This window comes from Tamandua tetradactyla, chromosome 5 (genome assembly GCF_023851605.1).
Source record: "Tamandua tetradactyla isolate mTamTet1 chromosome 5, mTamTet1.pri, whole genome shotgun sequence".
In the NCBI taxonomy this organism is placed as follows: Eukaryota; Metazoa; Chordata; class Mammalia; order Pilosa; family Myrmecophagidae; genus Tamandua; species Tamandua tetradactyla.
The window spans coordinates 9,306,760-9,333,276 of record NC_135331.1 but is presented as its reverse complement, the minus strand read 5'-3'; the positions used below and the strand labels follow the sequence as shown (position 1 = coordinate 9,333,276).

At 41.9% G+C, this 26,517-nt stretch overlaps 1 non-coding gene and 1 pseudogene across 1 annotated transcript; both read right to left on the bottom strand.

The window, feature by feature from the left end:
* Nucleotides 1-1,095: 1,095 nt before the first annotated feature.
* On the bottom strand, nucleotides 1,096-14,219 carry LOC143682125 (elongation factor 1-gamma pseudogene; annotated as a pseudogene).
* TRNAG-UCC (transfer RNA glycine (anticodon UCC)) lies at nucleotides 4,334-4,404 on the bottom strand. Its single transcript has one exon. It is a non-coding gene; the product is annotated as a tRNA-Gly (tRNA).
* Nucleotides 14,220-26,517: the final 12,298 nt, after the last annotated feature.

The following is a 26,517-nucleotide window of genomic DNA, read 5'->3' as shown; positions in this document are numbered from 1 at the left end:
CATCATAATCGACTTTTTTTCCTTTTTTTTTGTGAACAATAACATATATACAAAAAAGCTATAAATTTCCAAGCACAGCACCACAATTTGTTGTTGAACATATTTCAGGCTTTGACATGGGTTACAATTCCACAATTTTAGGTTTTTGCTTCTAGCTGCTCTAAAATACTGGAGACTAAAAGAGATATCAATTTAATGATTCAGCATTCATATTCATTTGTTAAGTCCTATCTTCTATGTGTAATTCCACCATCTCCTTTGATCTTTCAATCCCTCTATTTAGGGATGTTTGGGCTATGGCAATTCTAAATTTTTGATATTTAGAAGGGTCTGTCACCAATATGGGGTAGGGAGATGGAACTATCTGATGTTCTGGAGAGGCTGGGCTGGGTTTCAGGACTTATCTGGACCAGGGACCCATCTGGAGGTTGTAGGTTTCTAGCAAGTTACTCTAGTGCCTGGAACCTTTGTGGAATCTTATAAATTGGCCTACGTGTTCTTTAGGATTGGCTGGAATGGTCCTGGTTGGTAGTTAGCAGGTTATGATAGGTAGCAAGGTCTACCTGAAGCTTGTGTAAGAGCAACCTCCAGAGTAGCCTCTCAACTCTATCTGAACTCTCTCTGCCACCCACTTGAGATTTTTGTATGAGTCAAACCCACAGGGGTTCTGTGTATCTTCGTGAGCATAGCACCTTGTGTTCTAAATGGGGAATGCACTGTAAGAGTCTAAGTGTTCACTAACAAGCATAAATTGTACCATAAACTTTGCAAAAGATTAGAGAAATATAAAGTTTTTTTTTTTTCTTCTGAAACTGTAGATACGCAAAGGCAACCAGAATACAAGGGATGGTGCTTCTAGAAAAATTAAGGCAGAATATTCAAGGAATGTGTTTCTAGAGCAATTTTTCTCTTTTTGAACTCTCCTTCTAATGTCTATAGAACCCAGGATTGAGATCCCTAAACTGACTTTCCCTGGGTAAGTACTACTATAGTTTTTTGTTTGTTTGTTTGTTTGTTTTCAATGTTCAGTTTCCTTTAATGACCCCCATCTCCCTGAAGGGCAGGTGCAGGCAGCTAGGTGATAGCAAGAGATGTTCACTTGAAGATCTTGCCCTGATTGAAGGCTTTGCCCACATACTAGAAGGCCCCCTGCCAGGAAAAGTACTCTCGGACCAGCGTGTGGGTCTCCTCGCTGCCAGGATCCAGCTTCCTCCATGTGTATGACTCATAGTCCACCTGCCAATCTGGACTCAGCGGAAAGGCAAGCTCCTGGCCTCGGAAGACCCACACGCCAGAAATGGAACTGCTGTTGTTGGTTCCAAAGAGGATGACACTGGCAAAGGCATTCTTCCTCAGCTTGTCCAATCGCTGAACATTCCACTGATGAGGTTGCAGCTCATGAAGGTCTGGGTGAGCTCTTCAGGGAAGCGGTACTCAGAATACCACAGGGACCAGCCATCCTTATCAAAGTGCTCCCAGAAATGCGGCAGCGCCACTGTAAGTGTGTCCTCATTGGAATACTTGCGCTTAAATTCATCCAACACAAAGGTACTCTTGGGCAAGTGAGCAAAGGGATCTTTGGCCTTTGGCTCAGCAGCCAGCGCCTGATCACATTCATCCATCTCCTCCTCAGGAGCAGGAGTAGCTGCCTTTTTCTCCTCTTTCCGCTCAGCCTGGGGCTTCTGCTTCTCCTCCTATGGTGCTTTCTCTTTCCGTGGGGTGTCCTTTTTAGGCTGGCTCTCTGCAAACTTCTTAGCATCAAATTGGGCCATCTTCTCACAGAGTTTCACCTCCCCCAACACAGCCCGGAACTGGGGCTGGTTAATGCAGGTGAGGAACCAGCGATTGGTATTGGGGAAGGCCTGGCGAAAAGAAGTCTCAAGGACCTGTTTGGAGAGCCACAACAGGGTGCAGACAACTGTGATGTCAGCCAGGGTCACACGTTCACCCACCAGAAAAGTCCTTGTCTTCAAGTGAGCATCCAGCAGCCCCAGAATTCGCCTCACCTCCTCCTTTGCGTTCTCTGTGGCCTGTTTGTTGTGATGCATGATGCCCAAGGTGGGGAACACCCAAGTACTGGCTGGGGGGACTATGTCGCTGTCAGCAAAGCTCACCCACTGCACCACCTGGGCTGCTGCCTCTGGAGTTCTTCCCCGCAGCTCCTCATTGCTCACATAGTAGGCGATGGCATTGCTCTCAAACACACAGAATCCATCGTTACCCTCAAATGCTGGAACCTTGCTGGCAGGAAATTTGCGAAGAAATTCAGGAGTGCGGTTGGTTTGACCAAAGTGGAAGTGGGGTGGCGCGGAGAGCACGCGGACCTGAGCCCCGCTGTACTGAGCAGCAATGAGGGCCTTGAAGGCCCTCCAGTTTTCCGGATATGTGTACAGGGTCCCAGCCGCCACGGTGATTCCGCAGAGAAAGGGGGTATAGTTTTTTTTTTTTAACAGCTTTATTAAGATACAGTTCACGTACCATAAAATTCATCTATTCAAAGTTACAATTCAATGGTTTTTAGTATTTTCACAGATATTGCTCAATCATCACTACAATAAATTTTACAACATATTCATCATCTCAAACAGAAACCCTGTTCCCTTCAGCCATCCACGCATCCATCTCTCACCCGGGCGCCAACAAGCAACCACTAATCTGTTTGATATCTCTATAAATTTGCCCATTTGGACATTTTGTGTAAATGGAATCATATAATCCATGGTCCTTTGTGTCTGGTTTCTTTCATTTAGCATAATATTTTCCAGTGTCAACTATGTTGTAGCATGTATCAGCACTCCGTTCCTTTTCACTGCTGAATAATATTCCATTGTGTGGATAGACCACATTTCATTCATCTATTCACCTGTTGCTGGGCATGTGTTATTTCTATCTTTTGGCTGTTGTGAATAATGCTGCTAGGAACAGTGATGTACAATATTTGCTTGAGTCCCTGTCTTCAGTTCTTTGGGGTGTAGATTTAGAAGTGGAATTGCTGGATCATGTGGTCATTCCATATTTGAGGAAATGCCAAACTGTTTTCCACAGCGCCTGCACCATTTTACATTCCCACCAGCAGTGCACAAGGGCCCTGGTTTCTCCACATCCTCGCTGATACTTTTCCTTTTAAAATTTTTTTTTTATTTGTAGCCATCCTAGCAGGTGTGAAGTGGCCTCTCATTGTGGTTTTGATTTGCATTTCCTTAGTGGCTAATGATGTTCTGCGTCTTTTCAGGGGCTTAACTTATCCCCTTTTGAAATCTATGGATTCCTTAGCTTTTCTATAGATTCAGTGCAATAATCAAAATGAACTTCAGATCGAATCAATGTGGGCACAATCACAGGAACAGAACAGGTTTTGGTTTAAATACTTGAAAAACTAAAATCTATAGTCATAAAGGGGGAAAACACTAAAGAAACACACATTGTTTACTATTTATAATCGAGGATGAAAATAAGTAAATACTTATTGTGATCACTTTTCAAAAAACTGTGGTTTCTTAAGTATACTTGGAATGTTCTGTTTCTTGGTCTGGGTGTGTTCAGTTTGTGAAAGTCCGTTATGATTTCTGCACTTTTCTATATGTTAGTTTCCTTCAGTAAAATTTAAATTATAAGGTCATTATTTCTAATAAGCAGATACAGAACTCACCATCATTTAAAGGACTGTATACTTTACCCAAAGGCAGAGGACGAAGGTTTGTAGTGGGTTGAATAGTGTCTCCTTTCAAATTCCTGCCCACCCAGAATGTCAGTATGTGACCTTGTTTGAAAATAGGATCTTTAGAGATATACTCGGTTAGGATGAAGTCATCCTAGATTAGGGCGAGCCCTAAATCCAGTGAGAATGTCCTTCTAAAAGACAGAAAAGGACATAGAGACACACAGAAGAAAAGGCAGTGTGAAAATGGAGACTACAGGGAGAAGACGGCCTTGGGTAAAAACAGAGGCAGCGATGCCAGTGATGCAGCCACAAGCCGCAGAACACCTGGGCGTGCCAGAAGAGGCCAGGAAGGGCCCTCTCCACCCTCCACTCCCCCCACCTCACCCCAGAACCCCCAGAGACTTCAGGGAACGTGGCCCCGCTAACACTTCATTTTAGACTTCTGACCTTCAGAACTGGGAGAGAATAAGTTGCTGTTGTTTTAAGCCACCGAGTTTGTGCTGATTTGTGATGGCAGCCCTGGGAAATGAACACAGAGGTCTTTGGGGGTCAAACATAGGGAAAGAAACTGAATCTTCTCTGGCTGTCGTTGTAGGGACCCAGCAAAGGAGGTAGGTGGGAAGTGCTGGATTGGCATAGCTGGTCACTTGGTCACTTTTTTGGGGGGTGGGGTGCATGGTCCGGGATTCGAACCCGGGTCTTCTGCATGGAAGGCAAGCATTCTACCACTGAACTACCCATGCACCCTTCATTTCACTTTTGAGAGTTGGTCTTCTTCATTTATCGCAATTGTTCCCTTTTCTTACCACCACTTACGTTTTCTTTTTACCCCTTAAAACCAGCTTCTCTCTTTTCCCACCGGAAACCCAAGAGTAAAAATGAAAATCTTGGAACACTCTATCAGAAATCTAAGCTGAACCAAAAGACTGTAACTGCCTGAGAAAAGGCCACGCACTAATACATTAATTTGCAGAATTCTTAGTTTTACATGCCAAACTTATGAATGATAGAATTATCTGTCACTCTAGATGTTGTATAGTGTGGCTTGTTATGATTTACTTAAAAAAAAAGAGAGAAAGAGAAAGCAAAGTCCCAGCATGGACATTCATGTCACTTGGTGATGAAAGTTTTCCTAGATATTCTGAGTCTTACAAAAACACTACCACAAGACACATGACATTATTGGGTAGGAAGAAGGGGGATAAATTGTGTAAGTCACTTCTTCTTTTGAGGGAGGAAATATACTATGTGTTATGAGTAATATATCCTCTTAAGACTGAAAGAAAAAACAAAACCCAAGTCTATATAAAGAACAGTGGAAAAATGAGTTGACAATAATGCTATTTTTGGGGTGATCCCATTTCCTCTTGGTTCATTACATTAGCTCTTGAGCTCAAGGAGTATCTAATGCTTTATAAGTCTATTCATATAATTACGCATGTTTATATAAATGAGACATTCTCCTAAGTAATGAACTTGGGTCCTAAGTAAATATTATGTTATAAAGAATGTGTGGAAGTTAGGCAGGCAAAGGGGGGATGGGAGCAAAAGCCTGAAACAACAGAGTATGTGCAGGGAACTGGAAGATATTTATCACCAGATACCAGGCGGGGAGCAGAAAAAGTCTGATGCTGGATAGTCTTAAATGACATCTTAACTATTGAAAACTAGTTAATACAAGAATATAAAAGTGCTAAGGTAGTTACAAAACTATAGGATATAACAGCATTGTTACCGGACAAAGGCATAGGTTCTTTTGCCCAATGCGTTCAAAGGCCAATTCCTGAGACAACAGAGTTTCACAGAGGGAAAAAGTTGATTACTGGGTGCGTAGTAGGAGAGCAGATTGCCTACTGGCCCAAAATCTGTCTCCCCAGACTGCAGTAATTCTGATAGTTTTATTAGAGAAAAAGATGGGCAGGGTTTAAAATAATGAGCACAGTGGCCCCAGATGATATTATTAGAGGTGATTTGATCAGTGAGCACGTGCTGATTGATTACATGCTTAGTCACAAAGCGTGCGTAAGAAAATGGTGGGGAGGTACAGGTGACTTGTAGGTTAAGCTACTGTGTGTGTTAGGCGGGTCCGCTTTGGTTAGATCCAGTCTCCCTTATCAAGATAACTTTGGACTTGGGGTGGGTTAGTTCTGGGCTGACCCAAGACCCTTCATGAATAAACATTAGGGGCTGTCTTTAGTGATCACAAGACTCTAAAGTTGAAAAACTGGATAACTGGGTACAAATGAAGGTTAGTTTCAAGGTTTTTACAATCACAGGGGCAGAAGACAAATGCTATACAATCATTATCAGAGATCAAGGCAGATGCATTATAAATTAGAAATTTCAGGTATTTCCATCTGTCTACTCAATAGACCAGAAAGCAAAAGGGAACATCCAAAGAATGATTCAGTCATCAAGATCATCCCTTAAATCTTGATTTCTCAATTACAGCATCATTCAAAATGGCCAAAAGGTGGAAACAACTTAAATGTCAATAGAATATGATTCAGCAATTAAAAAGGAATAAAGTTCTGATCCATTCTACAACATGGATGAAACGTTAAAACGTTATGATCAGTGAAAGAAGGCACAAAAGGACAGATAGTATATGATTCCTCTGATATAAAATATCTAGAATAAGCATATTTATAGAGACAGACAAGTAAATCGGACATTACCAGGGCCCAGAGAGAAGGACAGCTTGACGGGTGATGGAGAGTTTTGGCAGTGGATGGTGGCACACCACTGTGAATATGCTTAATGTCCCTGAATTGGAGACTTAAAAATGGTGAAAATGGCAGACTTAATGTTATATGTTACCATAATACAATTTTTAAGATTAAAAACTGGATAAGATCAACTGGAAGAACAGTTCTCAAAGCACAGTTATTTACTGCCTTCCTTCGCAAGGAGCAGCTGACTCACAGCCCTGGCAAGTCGGGTCATTTAGACTCAACTTCATGTCCTCATCTCAGCATCCCTCTGAAAGTCAGCAGGATTTTGTGTTTTGTTTCCTTTTATTTTAGCACACTTACTCAGTGTTTTGGAAATATCTCACATTCCAGGCGATTCAAGCCCTCTTGAATAAACAACTCACCTCTTTCTAGACAAGACCCATTGAGCATATGAATTCCCAGCTGGGTGAAAAAGAAACAAACCCAATATGTGAGGACAAAGCGGACTGCAATTCCGTATCTCTATTAGAAATTTGCAGAGTGATGCATCTAAATTTATTTTAATCATGGCTAATTTCCTGCAACCTTTAAGCAAAGGACCTGTTGCCCTGAATCCATCAGCTGTGAAACAGGTTTTTACTGCAGACAACTTCAGTCGTTTATTTTCATAGCTTACACATTACACAACGACTTAGGACGAAGCGCCAAGACAAATAGCGAGAGTCAGTCAAATCCAACAGCACTTGCAAATATTAACTCTTCATATTATGCCTTTAAACGTCGCATCAAAAGCCCACCCAGCAATATCATCCTTTCTCTGGAACCCTTCTATGTATAGGTGGAGTAGAGTGGGAACCTATAAGGGGAGCCATGCCAGGGCTTTCCAGGTCCATGCAAATGGGAGGGGAAGACTTTGGAGAGGGAACCATTTCAATGTCCTCCACTTTCTCTCAACCTCAGCCTAGTGATACAGAAAAGTCAGCCTGGCTTTGATAAAGGAGATGTTCTCCAGAGCAAGTCAATGATGTAATCAAGGGCCCAGGTTCTTTCTCTTCTTTCCACTCTGCCATTCCTTCATATGCTGGTTTTGTCCTTTGTATCATCACAATACGAAGGGCTCAGCTGCCCCCAAATAACATTCTCACTACATAGAATGGACATTTCACCCAGAGAAAGCATGACTTTTCTGTAGCATTTGGTCACGCTTCGGTGTTAGATGCCAGAAGTCCAAAATCGAGATGTCGGCAGGGCTGTGCTCCCTCTGAAGACCTAGGGAAGGATCCTTCCTTGCCTCTCGTAGCTTCTGGTGGTCACCGGCAAAACTCGGTGTTCGTTGGCTTGTAGCTGTATCACTCTAGTCTCTTCCTCCACCTTCACGTGAACTTCTTCCTCTGTGTCTCTGTCTCTCTTCTCATAAGGACACTAGTCACATTGGATTTTGGACCCACCCTACTCCAGTAGAGCCTCATCTTAACTAATTACATCTGCAGAGAAAGACCTTATTTCCAAATAAAGTCACCTACTGAGGTTCTGTGTAGACATGAATTTGGGGGGACAATATTCAACCCAGTAGAGATGCTAAGTGCTCAAATTCCTGAGTAAAGCGAAACGGGTGTCACTGGTATTGCCAGTGATTCTCTCTTGCCTATAGTACTCAGAGCTGACAAAGCTATGATTATTTAATATTGAACCTAAAGTGAGTCCAGCCTGTTTTGAGAAACATTACAGCCAGTTAAAAATAACAGGAAGTATAACACCTGGGTTCGTTCTGAGGCTAGCACATGCACGCACACACATGCACACATGCATGTGCATATGTACAGTCCTTGCCTACCCCTGAGAATGAACAGTTAGTGAGAATTCTTCACCATTAGCTATCCGCTACAAGCTGAAAGTGTTCGTTTTCTTCACTTTAGCTATAGCAACACAGTATGGCAGCTTTTCTCTCCAGCGAGAGGCACAAAGTCAGTGACGTGGCCCCTCTTGGTTTTGTTATTCTCATTCCCGTTAGAATAAAGTTAATACCTTTGCCTTGCCTTTTCAGACCCTTGAAGTCACTTAGGGTAGGATGAAGTAACACTGAGGATGTTTTCAACCATGAGAAACAGGACACCCAAGTAGCAATGGCTTTATGTAAAAAGGGCATTTATTATCTGGCATAATCAGAAGGCCAAGGATAGAGTCCCCATCATCAAGGACCCCAGGTTCTTTTTATGTTTCCACTCAGCCATTTCTTAACGCACCGGTTTTGTCCTTGATTTGTATCATCACAATACAGAGGGCTCGGCTGCTCTAAAATTACATCCTTACTCAAGAATCTCTTTAAATTATTATTTAAAAAAAACAATAAGGAGGTAAAATTCACATAGCATGAAATTAACAATTTTAGGTGTACAATTCAATGGTATTTAATATGTTGTTGTATCATCACCTCTGTCTAGTTCCAAAATACTTTGACATAACAAAAGGAAAATCACCATACCTTTTAAGTAATCACTTCCTGTCCACCCTCTCCCCAGCCCTTGGCAACCACCCCCATCTGCTTTCTGTCTCTATGGATTATGTATTCTGGGCATTTCATAGAAATGGAATTCAACAATATGTGGCCCTTTAGCACATATTGGAGCCTCATTCCTTTCACTGGCTGAATACCAACCCATTGAAAGGATATATTGCATTTTCTTTATCCATTCATCCATTGACGGGCATTGGATTGCTTTCACTTTTGGACTATCTACGATGCTGCTGGGGACACATGTACACGTTTTTCTGTGGACATATATTTTCAGTTTTCTTGGCCATATACCTAGGAGTGGATTTGCTGGGTCTTAGGGTAATTCTATATTTAACTTTTTGAGGAACCGCCAAACCCAGGTGCCCTTTATAAAAGTGAGGAAACATTCCTGTAGAAAGCCTTCCCCTCACATCTTGCTGGAACGCTCCAGTGATGTCCGGACAAGGCAAACAAGACCACCACAGATGGATTAAACGGATCAGGATTTGTTGCCTGTGGCTGAGATGAAAGCCAGCCATCCCTGAGAAGAGAGGTTGGAGGACAGGCCATTGGAAGTGGGACCATTTCAGCAGGCGGAGACAGTGACTCAGAATACATGACAGAGATAGGCAAGGTCTCTGCCCACTGCCTCCCCAAGCCATCAGTGCAATCTGTGTTCCCCTCAGCTGTGCCAATGTGTCTGCTAGCACTTTAGCCTTTCCCTTGGGGACTGATGTGGCTCTCTTTGTCCCTTTCTGTGTTTGTTCTACAGACATTTGTGTTAATGAAGAGTCATGCAAAACAGCATGTCAAAGGATCAAGCCTGCGTGAAGCAGAGGCTGTTACAAAACACCCCAGAAAGGTCCCTAAATGATACAGGGAGTGCTTATGTCTTGCAGACTCACCGGGAATGTGTTAAAAAGAACCATCATTTGTTTAATTGTCTTCTATGTTCTGGTTGGTTTTGCCTTTGCCTCTCCCATGAAATTCATTTATCCATCTACTCAACAAATATTTACTGCCCACCTACCATGTATCAGGCACTGTGCAAGGCATTGGGAAATCATGGACAAATTCCTGCCCTCATAGAGCTTACAGTTTAGTGTGGGAGACAGATGTTAAATAAGGACTTGAACAAATATTTATTTAATTGACATTGTGATATATTCTGTTAAGGAAAAAATAAAAAGCACAGAGTACCATGAAGTATGCAAGAGAGGAAGTATTCTGAGTGGTCCCTCCATGACATATAAGTCTGGCAATAGACAGATGGGACAACTTCAGCAATTAGTTGTAATGTCCTGTTTAGGGGAAAGTGGCTGCTATACCAGGAAATGTCAATGAAGTCCCTCAGGAAGCAAGCAAGGCCAAGTGCAGACTCCAGGGATGCTACTTAGAGCATAATGAGGATGTTTTTTTCCAACTTAATGTCCATGAGAAAAATAATACTACACTTGAAGACAACGGGATTGTCATGTACTCATAAGGGCCAGAGTGGAGAAGTTTTTAAAAATCAAATTGCAATTCCTTGTGATTCTCTCACCATGCTGTGCTGGAAGAGAAAATTCTGTGGTTCTAATACCATGCCATGTCACCACGCTACCCAATCTGGGAAAGACATCGCTAGGCTGGCTGGAAGCCCACTAGGTGGCCTGGTGCAAAAACTTTGCTCAAAAGGACACTCTATACTGGGGTATCAGCTCCCAATCGCTGCTAAAACAAAGTGCCACATATTTTGGTGGTTTAAAACCGTAGAAATTTATTCTCTCACAGTTCTGGATGCCAGAAATCCAAAATCAAGCTGTTAGCAGTGTCAAGTCCAAAATCAAGCTGTCAGCAGTGTCGCCTTACCTCCAAAAGTTCTGGGAGAGAAGGCTTCCTTGCTTTTTCAGCTTCTCGTGGCTCCTGGCATCCCTTGGCTTGTGGCAGCATCACTCCAGTCTCTAATGGGAATGGGGTTTCCCTTTGGGGTGACGAAAATGTTTTGGAACCAGAATATGGTGGTGGTTGCACAACAATTGAATATGCTAACTGCCACAGAATGAAGGGTTCACTTCAAAATGGGTGGTTTTCCATTATACGAATTTCATCCTAATTCTTTAAAAAGAAAAAAAAAAGTATACCACTGTTCTAGTTTGCTAGCTGCTGAAATGCAATATACCAGAAACAGAACGGCTTTTAACATGGGGAATTTAGTAAGTTGCTAGTTTACAGTTCTAAGGCCAAGAAAATGTCCCAATTAAAACAAGTGTATAGAAATGTCCAATCTAAGGCATCCAGGGAAAGATAACTTGGTTCGAGAAGGCCGATGAAGTTCAGGGTTTCTCTCTCATCTGGAAAGGTGAACACAGTGTCATCTGCTAGCTTTCTCTCCTCACTTCCTGTTTCATGACGCTCCCCAGGAGGCATTTTCCTTCTTCATCTCCAAAGGTCCCTGGCTGGTGGACTCTGCTTTGTGGTGCTGCAGCATTCTCTGCTTTCTCCAAATCTCCTCCATTCTTCAAAATGTTTCCTCTTTTATAGGACTCCAGAAATTTATCAAGACCCACCCAAATGGGTGGAGACATGTCGTCACCTAATCCAGTTTAACAACCACTCTTGATTTAATTATATCTCCAGGGAGATTATCTGATTGAAGTTTCAAGCATACAGTAGTGAATAGAGATTGTTCTTCTTTACAAAATGGGATTTAGATTAAAATATGGCTTTTCTAGGGGACATACATCCTTTCAAACCAGCGCAACCACCATTTAATTAAGCATGATTTTCTTCTTAGTAGTACGTAAAATGGAATGAGACCCAGTTAAATACTGAATGCGCCAGTTCTCCTTGGAATTGGTTTGACATTTCCAGAGCGTTCTCATTTCGCTGGAATTGCTTATGTAACATCCAATACATAAGTGACCTGCCCTGCACTTTATTTCTTACTACCCAGAAGTACTCAACACAAATTGAGACAAAAGTTTGACAGAAACAGAGCTTAAACTCAAAGCTTTGTGGGCTCTGAATGACACATCCCAAATAGTAGGACAGAGAGAGACAAGGGGATGGGGAGAGCTTTACATAAAGGAGACAAGTCCCTCACTCGCTGTTAACTATGGGTGTCTCATTTGGGCATTTCTTTACGGGTGACAATTGCAAATGTGTTGAGATATAAACTAGTGTTAAGTCTAGTGTTTCTCAACCTTTTCTCCATTATTGTCCCCCTCAGGGGAATTTTCTTAGACAATTTTTTCCCAATCGCCACCCAACCCCATGAAATTTTAATACCACAGGTACACTTTGCATTTGTTTATTTACTGTAGCTCTTTTGAGGGTAGACCTTGTGTTGAATGGAAACACTTGCAGGGGGTGCATGCTCAGAAGGCTGCAGGGATTGATACAAATACCGCTGAATTGCCCAAAACACATCTGTCTGTCCTTTGGGCCAGCAGGCTGCCACGTTGCAGTCCCTGATTCACCTTATCTTATTAAAATGTATTTGTTTATATATATTTTTCCAAAGATACAGAATTTTGTGTTCTGTATGTTAATTGTGTGTGATATACATAATTTTATTTTAGTATAGTCCAGGGATCTGCAACCTTTATCTGTAAAGTACATATTTCAGTCTTACAGGCCACGTTCTGTGTTCTCGCTACTCAGTGCTACCTTGTAGCTAGAAAGCACCATGGACCATATGTTTAAGGGATAAGGAGCAGGGTCTGCACTAGGTTGAGGCAAGTGAAGCATCCAGAGTCTTGCAAGTACAGAATCAGCACAAAGGGACTGTCTCTTAAATTTGTGCTGTGGCTGCCTCACCTGCCTCATCTCAGTCCTGACCTTATGAATGGCTGTGTTCTAATAAAACTTTATTTGCAAAAACAGGTAGCAGGCTGTTTGGGTCTGTGGGTCATAGTTTGTCACCCCTATTAGAGGCTTTTTTTTTTTTTTGGCTAACTCCTTTTTCTCCAGCTTCTTCATCCTCAATGCAAGGAACCAGACGTTGATGATCTAGTGTGTGCCCTTTCAAACTTTCCTGGGTTCACATAACATTTCCTGGGTTCTAGACATGTACCATTTTATTTTTGTATGCTATATGCCTGGGGTCACAGTTCATTCTTTTTCCACACGAGTATCCCGTTATTCGAGCACCATTTGTTGAATTTTTGCTTGTTTGATTTTTTGTTTGTTTCTTTGTTTGTTGGGAAAGTGCATGGACCAGGAATCAAACCCAGGTCTCCCACGTGGCAGGCGAGAATTCTACACTGAACTACGCTAGCACCCCAGATACACATTTTTTGTTTGATGAAAGTGGGAGATAATATACACTTTTTTTTGCATCATGCTTGTGGTACTTCATGTTACTTTGTGGAAATTCATTTTAATGGCTAGCCATTAGTCCTTAGAAGGGCATAGCATGATTCCTCTAGCTGTCCGCCTTTCTCTTCTGATGGACATTCACGTTGTGGCTAGTGCCTTACTACAAAAAAAGCAATGCTCCAAGAAACATTTTTGCCCTTAAGTATTGGTGTTTTTATTTGTTTGGGATAGATTCCCAGGAGTGAGATTACTGGTTCAAAGGGTATGTTTAGTTTGCATTTTGACAGATGTTGCCAGACTGTGTTCCCACATGGCTGTGCAACCTCCCATGTAGAAGAGTGGCCTTTTCTCCATATTCCTGCCAGCATTTGACGTTCTCACTCATTTTCATTTGTGTCAATCTTAGGGATGTAAAGTGATATCTCACTGTTTCTTTAATTTGCATTTTCTGACTGCTGTTGAATTCAAGAGTCTTTGGCCCTTGGGTTTTGCTCCTCTATAAATAATCTGTTGATAGTCTTGGTCCTTTTCTACGTTGATTGTTTTGTCTTTTTCGGGGTGATTTGTAAGAGCTCTTTTAGAGTCTCTTTGGCCTTAGGCTTCCATCTGAGACATGATGAAGTGTATTGGCTCGGGGACGGCTGAACACGCTCACATCTTCACTGTCCCTGAGTAGCCAATGACTTTGGCAAGTTAGTTAACCTTGTAATGCCTCATTTGTACTTATCTATAAAACAATAATTTTTGCTTCATAGCATGGTTCTAAAGATAAACAGGTTAATACATATAAAATAAATAGCATGGTGCCTGGGTGCAGTAGGTTAGTCAATAGAACTTGGTGGTTATTGTTTATATTACAAATATTTTCCCAGTTCCAATATTTGAGTTGGCTTTATTTAGGGAATCATTTGTCACACAAAGCTTTTTTTTTTTTAACTTTTTATTTTGAAATAATTTCAAACTTGCAGGCCAGTTGCAAAAATAATACAAACTCCATACAAAGAACTACAACATATCCCATCCCTCCAAAGCCACCAATATTAACACTTGTCCACCTTTGCCGCACCTGTCGTCTACCTACCGTCATTTTGGGAACTACGAGAGCAGGTTGTACATATCATCCGCCTTGGACAAATAATTATTCCATGCAATTTCCTAAGAACAAGGATCTCACTTATATAATCACATCAAGTGCCGTCATCAAATATAAGAAATTTAACGTCAATATAAAGCTTATGTCTTTATGTCACTTTTCCTTTATATCCCAGTAAAGCCCTTTGAGTCTTTTCTCCTCCATCTTAATTCCCATCAAGTGTCATGTTTTGCATTTAAATGCCACTATTTATTTTTTTAATCGTAGAGATATTTACAACCTAAATCTTCCCATTCCAGCCCCTCCTGACCATACCATTCAATGGCATTAATCACCATCACAAAGCGGCAGGACCTAACCACAGGCTGTGACCATGACTTTCCCATCGCCTCCCCCATCACCCCCACCCGCATTTTGCAATAACTCACCTTCACCCCTCCCCCCACTCCTGGTGACCTGTACTTTGCCTTGTCTTTATCAATCTGCATATTCTCTAATATTTTTCTTTGTGGTAACCATGGGACAGTCTAACTGTATAACAATCTTGTTGGTTTGATACGAATGTAGCATCAGTAGCATTCACAAACTATGTTCCCGTCACCTCCGTCCCCCCACCTTTACGTAGTTCTTGTCACAAATGACAGAATTATACGTTATGAGTCCAAAATCATTGATTTATCATTAGTAAATTTTATGCATTTGCTTTTTAGATCTGGGTGGAAGTAAAAAGCAGATTTATAAATAAAAAATACAATTGTACTCGCATGTATACTTACCCGTGTCATCACCTTTCTTGAAGCGGCTTCAGTCAATTGTCTAGTGTCCTTTCCCTTCAATCTGCAGAACTCCCGCTAGCATTTCTTGTCAGACTGGTCTAGTGCTGAAGAAGTCCCTCAGCTTTTATTTTTCTGGGAATATCTTAACCCCTCCCTCATTTCTGAAAGACAGTTTTGCCTGATACGGAAATTTTGGTTGCCAGTTTTGTTTTTGTTTTTCCCGGCACTTTTGTTTTTCCACTGCCTTTTTGCCTCCACAGTTTCTGATGAAAAATTGGCACTTCATCTTATTGAGGCTCCCTTATACATGACAGATTGCTTTTCTCTTGTAACTTTCAGAATTCTCTCCTGACCTTTGGCATTCAACAGTTTGATTACAACATGGCCCAGGGTGAGTCTAGATGGATTTATCCTGTTTGGAATTTGCTGAGCATCTTGAGTGTCTCTATTCATGTCTTTTGTTAAATTTGGGAAGTTTTCAGACATCATTGCTTTGAATATTTTCTTTGCCCCTTTCTTTTCCTTCTGAGACTTCCACATGTGCATATGGGTATGTTTGTGTCCCACAGGTTGCCCAGGCTCCGTTCACTTTTCCTAATTCTTTCTTCTTTTGGATCCTCAGGCTGGATGATTTTAATCATCTTATTTTCAAGTTTACTGATTTTTTTTTTCTGCCAGCTCCAGTCATCTGTTGAACCCCTGTAGGGAATTTTTAATTTCTGTTACCGTGCTCTGCAGCTCTGTTTAGTTCCTTTTTATAATTTCTGTCTCTCTATTCCTATTCTTTTTGTGTTCTGCTATCATTTTCTCGATTTCCATTCATTCTTTATCCATGTTTTCCTTTAGCTCTTTGAGTGTAATTAAGACTATTTTTCAAAAGTCTTCGTCTAGAATGTCCACGTCTGCTGCCACTCATCAGTAGCTTCTAATGCTTTAATCATTTCCTTTGCTGGATCCATTACTCCTTGTTTCTTTGCATGTTTTGGAATCTTTTGTTTAAGCCTGTGTAAAGAAGGATTTTATAAAGCTTAACAGTAGCTAACTTTTCTTAGGTAAAGAAGGATTTTATAAAGCTTAACAGTAGCTAACTTTTCTTATGTAAAGAAGGATTTTATAAAACTTAGCAGTGGCTAACTTTTCTTATGTAAAGAAGGATTTTATAAAACTTAGCAGTAGCTAACTTTTCTTGCCTAATTTAGCTATTTACATGTATTTTAGCTTCTGAATGATAGAAATATCTAGCAAAAGGATTTGTGTCATTTTATATTCACTACTATGCATTTGGTGTGAGTTAAGGATTGTAAAGGAAAGAGTTATGGGCCCCATCAGGCTAAGAAAAACAACTCGGGACCTTCCGGGGTGGTTATCTGCCTCTCCCAACCCCCATGACTCCTTGCACCAGTAATGCTTGTTGTGAAAATGATCGTTACCTGCTTCTTGCATGAAGCAACACCTGTGACCCATGCTCGACCCCCACTCCCCTCCTCCTCCCCCTTAAAAAGCTTCCCCAAACCCAGGCTAGGGGCTCTCTGTTCCTGCGTGTTCAGTGAGCCCCACGCATGTGTGGTAAATAAACCCCTTGCGTGTTGCATGAGAGAACGTCTCTTGGAGTCCTCCTTTGCGTGGCAAAACTCTCGAATTCTTACACCTGGACATTTTGATATTTTATTGTATTACCACTAGAACTTACATGCCACATCTTGTTCCTTGGGCTTCAGTCCAGCTACTGTTTTTTTAATGTAATTTTATTGTACATTAAAATATGTACATATATTCCATCTAAAGTGTACAATCTATGGCCCACAATATTATCATACAGTTGTGCGTTCATTATACTTGCTAGTGTTTTGACATTCCCTTGAATGCCAGGAGCTAACAAAAAGAATGAGGAGGAGGAGGAGGAGGAAATACCTTTTCCAGATTTTGCAGAGTGACCTGTGGGAGAGTGCTCCTTTAGGGCTAATACAGTCAGTGAATTTAGAGATTTGCCCCCCGCCACAGCTAGGGGCCTCCTGATCCTTTCTGTGCACGGAATTGTCTTGGGCATGTGTATGTGGCCCTGGGAATTCCTCCATTTATGTGGTTCTGAATGTTCCCTCTTCCTTGGGGTACATTTTCCTCACTGTCCTGGGCAGTTAGCTGTGTATCCCACAGCCAGCAATCCCTTGCCCCGGGCAGCGTGACTTGCCTGCTCTCTCACAGTGTTCTGTAGAGGAGCTCCCTGAGCTGCCTTCTACATGCAGGGCAAGTTCTTAGACAGTGAGTCCCTCCAGCCATGAGCAGACAGATCTGGATGAGACATGCCAGCACCGCATATGTCCACGAGGGTTACTCTGTTCCCTGAGGATCCAGGACCAGGGATCCATACCAGGAGCTCGGTGAGGGGTGGGGGAGGGGCTAGCCAGGGCACCCCGAGAGCCCCTGCTTTTAGGGGCTCAATCCGTCGCTCATCCAGTTATCGCAGCCTTTCCATTGTTCTCTGGAGCGTGAGGAAGATGTTTCTGTCAGTTCTAGCTGTTTGCCCAAAACATCTGTCGGGGGACAGAGCCTGGAAACTTCTCTCTCCACCATCTTGATGGGGGGGGGGGGAGGAGTTCAGAACTTTTTAATGTGTATGTCATCCAATAGACCCGTCTTTTCTTTTACAGCTTCTGATTTCCAGACTTGGTGATGAAGGGCTCCCCAATTTGATTCTTTCTGTTTGGGGTGATGGAAAAGTTTTGGTAATGTAACTGAGAAATTTAGGATTTAAGGGATGATTTTGATGGCTGAATCATTATACAGATATTCCCTTTTGTTTTCTTGATGACTTTCCCTCGTCTTAGAATCAGAGGTACATGGCTACCATTTCTTACCCTGAAGTGCACTATCTCCCCAACAACTTAATCTATTTCCTCCCCCTTCTCCCTAACAGTAATAGCATTAGACCTTTGGAATACTTTCACTTCTCCCTAAGGAGACCCATGAAACACTTTCACTCCCCCTGCTTGCCAAAACACTTTCACTCCCCCTGCTTGCCAATCTTCCAGTTTGGCTGAGATCATCTAGTATTTCTTAGAATTTCCCTTACAGTATGTCTGTTTGGTTTTAAGAGGTCTTCTTGAGCTCCTATATTATACAAATCTCATTCCATCGTTATCCATTTAGGTTACAATGTTGGAATTTTACCAGACTTTGCCTAAAATATGAATCTCGCCTCATCAGACTAGCCTGGAATTCAAGGAACTCCCTCAGTCTGAAGACTTGGTCTTTATTAATTTCAGGGAAATTTTCTACCATCATCTGTTTAATTATTGCTCTTACTCTATCTGTTCTGGCCTCTTCCTTTGGAAATCCTGCAATTTGCAAGTTAATTCTTCTCTGTTCCCTTCCAACTCCTTTATCTTTTCTGTCTCTTTATAACTTTGCTGTATGTTTGGAGATCTTTTTTGCACTTATTCTCCCAGGCAGCTAAATTGAGTCGCAGCAGAAACTACATTCTCATTTAATCCATGAAATGAGTTTCCTAAATTCAAAAATCAAGTGTTTTACTGCTTAGAAGCCTTTTATATGCTGTATTTGGATTTCCATAAGTGCTCTTGCATATTACTGGTGTGAATCCAGGAGCCCCTTTGTCTAGTTCAGCAATTCTACATCTGCTGATTGTTCTGCCAGCACTTCCTGTTTCTGGGTGCTGGGGCCCCTTCCATGGGCTGAAATTTTTCTTGGTCAGCCCACTGGGACTCGGCTCTAGTGGTTGAGGGTTTTCTACATGGGGAAAGTCCCAGGCGGAAACAGGCCAAGCCACCCTACCCCGTGGACTTAGAATGTAGAAACTGGTTAGACTCTCGAACTCTTGTCGTTTCCACATTTAAAAAAAAAAAAGGGTAACATGAGACCCACCTGTGGCAGATGGAGTTCTGTAGCCCAACAAGAGGCATGTTCTTTAGCCTGCATTCCTGCAGGTATGGACTCACCTATAAATAGGACCATGTGAAGATGCAAGTTTTAGTTAACCACGTTGGGGTGAGCCTTAATCCGTATTACTGAAGTCCTTCATAAGCTGAAGAAATGTCAGCGCAACCCACACAGCCAGAAGCCAGAAGTGAGCAGAAAACAAAAGAGCAGATATAAGGAGAGAGCAATGGCCCTGGGATGGGGGCAGAGGTGTCAGCAAGGGCACCCCAGGATTGCAGCAAGCCACGTCAGAACACTACAGGTTTTCGGGAGAAAGTACAGACTTGCTGACACCTCGATTTGGGACTTCTGGCCTCTGAAAAATAAATTCCCATTATTAGGCCAATCCATTGTGTTATACTTGTCATACCATGTGGGCATACTAAGAAACCATCTCATAGGCTTAAAAAGATCTGATGTATTTAAAAAAAAAGGGGGGGGTGGCATTAATGCATAATGGGTACAGAATTTCTGTTTCGAGTGATGGAAAAGTTTTGGTAATAAAACTGAGAAATTAGGATTTAAGGGATGATTTTGATTGCTGAATCATTATACAGATATCCCATTTTGCTTTATGGTATATTGGAGTAGATAGAGGGAAATTCCTGAAATCTCTAAATTGTAATCCAGCTGCCTTGATCTCTGATAATGACTGTATAGCCCTTATCTTCTGCCCCATGACTATGAAAACCTTGCGGCTAACCTTCATTTGTACAGTTATCCAGTTTTTCAATTTCAGAGTCTTATGATCACTAAAGACAGCCCCTAATGTTTATTAATGAAGGGTCTTGGGAAAGCCCAGGACAAACCCACCCCAAGTCCAAAGTTATCTTGATAACCAAGACGCTCTAACCAAAGTGGGCCCACCTGACATGTGCTGTAGCTTAGACTTTAGCCTGCAAGTCACCTGTACCTCATTATAATACTAAAAATCATGCCCATCATCATATCAAGGCCACCATTTTCTTGCAGATGTTCTGTGATTAAGCATGTAATCAATCTGCACATGCTCAATAATCAGATCACCTCTAATTATATCATCTGGGACTACTGCGCTCATTATCCTAAACCCTGCCCAACTTTTTCTCTAATATAACTATCAGATTTACTGCAGTTCAGGGAGACAGATTTTGGGCCAGTAGGCCATATGCTCTTCTATTATGTGCCTAGTAACAAACTCTTTTTCTCTTTGACACCCCAGTGCCTCGGGAATTGGTCATTGAGCATGTCAGGCAAAAAACCCCACAGCCCTTGTTCAGTAACAGTTCTGGATAGTGGTGATGATAACACAGCACATGAGTGTAATCAACACCACTGAATTGTATACTTGAAAGTGGATAAGATGGGAAATTTTATGTTCTGTGTATGTTATCACAATAAAAATTAAATATATATATGAACATTTAGTTATACTAAAAAAAGACAACTGCGTATAGCAATAATTTAAAAGCTGCATTGACAGGCTTATAAAGTAATGCCTATAGGTTTATAAAATGCAAAGATATAATCTGTATTACAATAATAGTATAAAGCAGTGGGGAGGGAAAAGAGCTATATTGGGGCAAAGTTTTGGAACACAATTGAAATTAAATTAGTATTAATCTGAACTACATTATTTTAAGTTGCTAATGATAATCACTAGGATAATCACTAAGAAAATAACTCAAAAAAATTGAAACAAGAGAATTTTTAAAATACTCTAAAGAAAATTGATTGGCACAAAAAAAGGCAAAAATTGAGCAATCGAGGACCAAAAAGACATACGACATAGAAAACAGATAGCAAAAGGCAGGCATAAATTCTACCTTGTCACTAATAACATTAAGTGTAAATGAATCAAATACCCAATCAAAAGTCAGAGATTGGCAGAATGGATTAATAAAATGAAACATGAGCCAACCACATTCTGATTATAAGAGATGCACTTTAGATTCAAAGACACAGACAGGTTGAAAGTAAAAGGATGGAAAAAGATACCATGTGTATTAGTTAGGGTTCTCTAGAGAAACAGAATCAACAGGAAACACTCGCAAATATAAAATTTATAAAAGTGTCTCACGTAACCATGGGAACGCAGAGTCCAAAATCCACAGGGCAGGCTGTGAAGCTGACGATTCTGATGGAGTGTCTGGACGAACTCCACTGGAGAGGCTCTCTGGCTGAAGCAGGAAGAGAGCCTGTCTCTTCTGAATCCTCCTTAAAAGGCTTCCAGTGATTAGATTAAGCATCACTAATTGCAGAAGACACTCCCTTTGACTGATTACAAATGGAATCAGCTATGGATGCAGCTGATGTGATCATTATTTAATTCTATGAAATATCCTCATTGCAACAGACAGGCGAGCACTTGCCCAACCAGACAAACAGGTACCACCACTTGGCCAAATTGATACATGAACCTGATCATGACACCATGCAAGGAGTAACTAAAAGAAAGCTAGAGTAGTAGCTAAAAGAAATGAAATGGAAATGACACTATCTGCTCTACCAAAGGATGTCTTACCATTGTAACCTGGCTAAAGGATGTTTAGACCACTCAACTTCCTTGTGGTCTTTGTGAAGTCTGGAAGACCCAGGATGCTAATTAGAGGCCAAATCTCCAAAATATAGTAGCTTAGAACAACTATAATCATTCGTTATCTCTGATGGTTTCTGTGAGTCAGGATTTCATCAGGGCACAGCTTGTCTCTGTTGCATGATGTCTAGGGTCTTAGCTGGAAGAGCCAAACCTGAGCTGGAATCATCTAAACTTTTGCTCACACACATGCTTGACCTTTGAGACCAGCTACATAATTTTCAAGACCCAGTGACACAATGAAAATGCAAGACCCTTGTTAAAATAATAAGAATTTCCTGGGGGTGGGGAAGGTAAGTGACTACTAATGGGTATGGGGTGTTTTGAGAAATGATGAAAATGTTCTAAAATTAGGTTGTGGCGATGGTTGCATGGTTCTATGACTACATTAAAAACCATTGAATTGTGTACTTTGAATGGGTGTATCTTAAGGTATATGAATGATATTGCAATAAAGTTGTTTAATGAAAGCAGAAAAAAATTATTAGGAGTTTTAAGATGATGGCAGTAGAGCATTAAACCAAGCCTGGGGCGCTGCTGAGAACAGGGCCCGAGGTCTGCTGTCCAGGTCACAGGCCCATGAGCTGTTGATGTGGGCTGTCAGCTGAGGGCTTATGGGAACTCTCAGCTGGAGCACCCCACTGTGGCTTCTCCAGGTGGCTTGAGCTTCCTCACAATATGGCGGACAAAGAGCAACAGGGGGAGGGCAGCAGCTCCCGAAGTCACAGAGCATCCCACTATGCTGAAGTCAGTATAGGAAAATCGCTCAGTCTGGCCTACATTCCAGGGGAGAAAAATCAGGCTCCACTTTTTGAAGGGAAGAGGTCAAGGAATTTGGGGACACATTTTATACTACCATGCTGGTATGCATGCCTCAGTTACCCTGCTGTTTTCTGGTCACCTGCCCAGCACATAGGAGAGGAAGCCCGAAATTTATTCTCTTAACAGGACCCCAAGAGTTTACACCACATTGCTGGTCGGATTCAACTCAGGGAGACTTTTTTTTTCCTTCTAAAGCCCTCTCCCCCAAGTTTTCAAAGGCTGTGATGGCATTCCTTCATGGTTAAAAATATATCATGACTGTCAAGACAGAAAACAGATTAGTGATTCCCCGGGGCTGGGGGCAGGGAGAGGTGAGAAGTGCTCACTTAATGAGTCCTGGATTTCTTCTGGGGGAGATGAAAATGTTGTGGAATTAGATTGTGGTGATGATCACACAGTTCTGAATACACTAAAACCCACTGAATTGCCTGCTTTAAAAGAGTGGATTTTATTATGTGGGAACTGTATCTCAATTTTTTTAAATCAGGCGCTCCAGCTTCACTGAGTCCCCTACACCTATCTAATGAGTGCTAATGCTGGAATTTCAACCCAGAAACATCTGATTCCAAAGGCCACTCTCTTTCCTGCCCGCCATGGGGGACAGGTACAAGCCAGCCTGACCGTCAAGACTATACTGAGGAGTTTGAACGTCATTCTAATGATAATTGAAGGTTTTTGAAGGAAGCATGTTTCAATTTTTGTTTTAGAAAATTCTTAGGAGTTCTACGTGAATGTTCATTATTAGAAATGAGAGCAGCAGCTAAAGAAATTGAACAAGGAGAAGTTTTATCTGGATGGGCTGTAACAATTTTAGTAGTTTTGTTAAGAAAAGATTTTTAAAATCATGATTGATGTGACAATGTTCTACTTCCAGGGGAATCTTAGAGAGCAATGTAATGTTTTCTCTCTCTCTTTCAGGTGTTTTTTAAAATGTGCATTTTCATGAATTTTTTTATTTGTTTCCATCACTAAAACACAAGGCAGATGGAGAAAGAGAGGGAGCAGCTGCGCAATGTTTATCTATGAAAAGTCAATCTGTCCTTAATGTTATCCCTCTACTTTGGCTGAAGTTAAATTTCTCTGCTGCTTAGCACAGCAGGCCTCATGTGAAATTCTATTCGGGTTTGGAGGTGATGGGTGGTTTAAAATAAATACACATGGGCTTCCAACCCAGCTGGGACAAGGTTAGCTGACTGTCCCACGGCTCCAGGTCCTGTGTCTAAGGGGTTGCGGTGTGAGGTGAGCCCCAGAAATTACAATCAACCCCGGTTCATGCCTCATATTGCACCCTAACTCTGTCCTGAGATGCTGTTCTTGGGGCAGGGGCCTGGCCTGACCCAGCAAAGGACTGAGGATGGGGAGAAGGGAGTGGGAGGAAGGCATGAACTAGAGACCAGGGGCTGTTCGTTTATGGAGCGTGTGAGCACAATTCGTCTTATTTTTTAAAACAAGTTTATTTTGGTAACCCTCCATAAGTTTCCCAAGTTATTATCATTAAAATCTTTAAAACAAAAAGGACATCTGTTTAGTGTCTACAACAGAAGGGTGGAGGATAAGCTGCATCTAGAGAGAGCAGGACTTTATTGGGTGGTAGCATGTGCCCCACAGTCACCACAGGTGATAGTGTGTGTGTGTGTATGTGTGTACTTACACCTCCAGTCTCAACAAAGAACAAAAATGAATAAAGCACTCATGTGCATACCACCCAGATTTAGCAAATGTTAAGTTGGCCATATTTATTTCAGACTGTTCTTAAAAAAACTTTTTATTTTGAATTGATTATCGTCACAAGAAGTTGCAAAAACAGTGTAGAGAAGTCCTGTCGACCCATCATCCAGCCTCCCCAACTGTAGTACAACATCAAAACCAGGAAAATTACCATTGACCCTGTGCAGCTAACCAGTCCAACGACCCAACTTGGATTTCATCAGTTTTTACATGTATTCTCCTCCTTCCTCCCTCCCTTCCTTCTTCCCCTCCTCTCTTTCTCCTTCTTCTGTTCTCTCTTTCTAAATCTCTCCAACCTCTTTCGCTCCTCCCCCTCCTTCTCTTAGTATGTCCTTGCGCCTAACTCTATGACATTTGATCACATTTTATATTTGTATAATGACTACCATATTCAGGCTGCACGGCTGTCTGGCACCACAGAGGAATAGCCTGCCGCTGTCCCTTTGATTCATGCCCTGCCCCCCTTCTCTGACTCTAGGCAACCACTGATCTATTCTTCCTCACCATAATTTTATCATTTAGGAATATTATGTAAATGGAATCCTACAGTTGAGTTTTTTTTCCCACTCAGCGCAATGCTCTTAAAATCCATCCAAGCTATTGCATGTATTAATAGTTTGTTCCTCTGTACGGCTGAGTAGTATTCCATTGTATGGATGGACCATGATTTGTTCACCTGTTGAAGGACACTTGGGTATTTGCAGATCCTTCTTGTAAAAATGAACGAAGAATGTTATAGAGTTGAAGCCTTCCCTCCATCTCACAGAAGTAACTGCATTCTAAAGTTAGTGTGTATCCTTCTCTCTGTTTTATTATATACTGATGTTTTAAAAAAAAATATTGCTCTGTTTTGCATGCTTTAAACATTTACAAACTTGTTATAGCATTGAATGTTTCTTTTGGCAAGTTGGTTTTTGCTCTTGATAGTATGCTCAAGATACAGCCCCACTAATGCAAGTGGTCTGGTTTGGTGTGTTTGTTTTTCCTTTTGAATGCTATATGGCAGGGGTCACATTTCATTCTTTTTCCATGTGAGTATCCTCTTATTGCAGCACCATTTTGTTGAATTTTTGTTTGGCTTTTCATTTGTTTGTTTTTGCTTGTTGGTTTGGGAAGTGCATGGGCCAGGAATGGAACCCAGGTCTCCCTCATGGCAGGCGAGAATTCTACCACTGACCTACTTCCATATCCCCCTGGTTTGTTTTTATTCACTGGTATGTAGTATTCCATTAGATGTCTGCATCATAACCTATCGATCCATTCTCCTACTAATCTCCCTGGGAGGCAGTAGCTTCTTTACAGAGAGAGGAAAAGCCTTCAACAAGGAAGAAAGGAATCAACCAAGAGTTAGCTTTGGAGAAGGGAAACTAGCATTTACTGAGCACTCACTAAGTGTAGCAGTAGGCCAGGCTGCTTGAGTATACGTCCCAGCCTGAGTTTAGTAGTGGTAGCCAGGAAAGTTTTGGAAATACTGACTCTGAACAGGCAAAATCACTCACCCTACTTTTTCCAGTTCAAGTTGCTCTTCTGTCACTTTGCCTTTAATCAAACCTTTAAAAGCAGGGACTCAGGAGGTAGACTGCCCGAGTCTGTTCTCTTGGTTGGTCACTTACCAGTTATATGACTTTGGGTAACTCATTAAAACTCTCTGGAGAGGGGGGCCAAGATGGCAGCTTAGCAATGTGCGCGTTTTAGTTCATCCTCCAGAACAACTACTAAATAACCAGAAACAGTACAGTACAGCTCGTGGAGCCACGTCAGTGACCAGACACACAGTGTACTCCAGTCTGGACCAGCTGGCCTGGCTGCTAGCCCCCCCAGAACTGTGAATTCCCCAAGTCGTGGTGGCCAGCACCCCTCCCCCACAGGCTGCTTCCCAGAGGGGAAAGGAAAGAGACTTTACCAGCAGCAGGGGCTGAGCCCAACCAAACACCAATTGTGGCATTAATTAACAAATTCTGACTACTAAAAATAGGCCCCCAGCTCAGGTGAACCTGGTCAAAGCAGAGGTTGTTCATTGGGCTAATGGAAAAAGAAAAAAGAAAGGAAACAGAGGTTTTTGTGGCTGTGTTTCTACAAAGGCTTGACTGCCTCTGGAATCAGTGGCTGAACTTCTCAGGCTGCAACTGCCCCAGACAGGCAGAAACAAGCTCGTTTCAGGGCTTTTCTGGAGCTTGTGCCTTCCCCAGGGGAGGGGTGAAGCCCAACTCAGGTGGAATCCCTCCCTCAAGGAATTCAGACACCAGGGCTTGGTCATTTGAAGCCATTAAAACCAGCCTACAACCTCTTCTCTGTCTCCACCACTCCCCCAGCAGGAAGTCTACCAAAGTTAAAGGTACCGCATCACCTTATGCTGGTGGGACCTTCAGGCAGACAAGTGCCACACACTGGGTAGGATAAGAAAAACAGAGTCCAGAGACTTCACAGGAAAGTCTTTCAACCTGCTGGGTCTCAT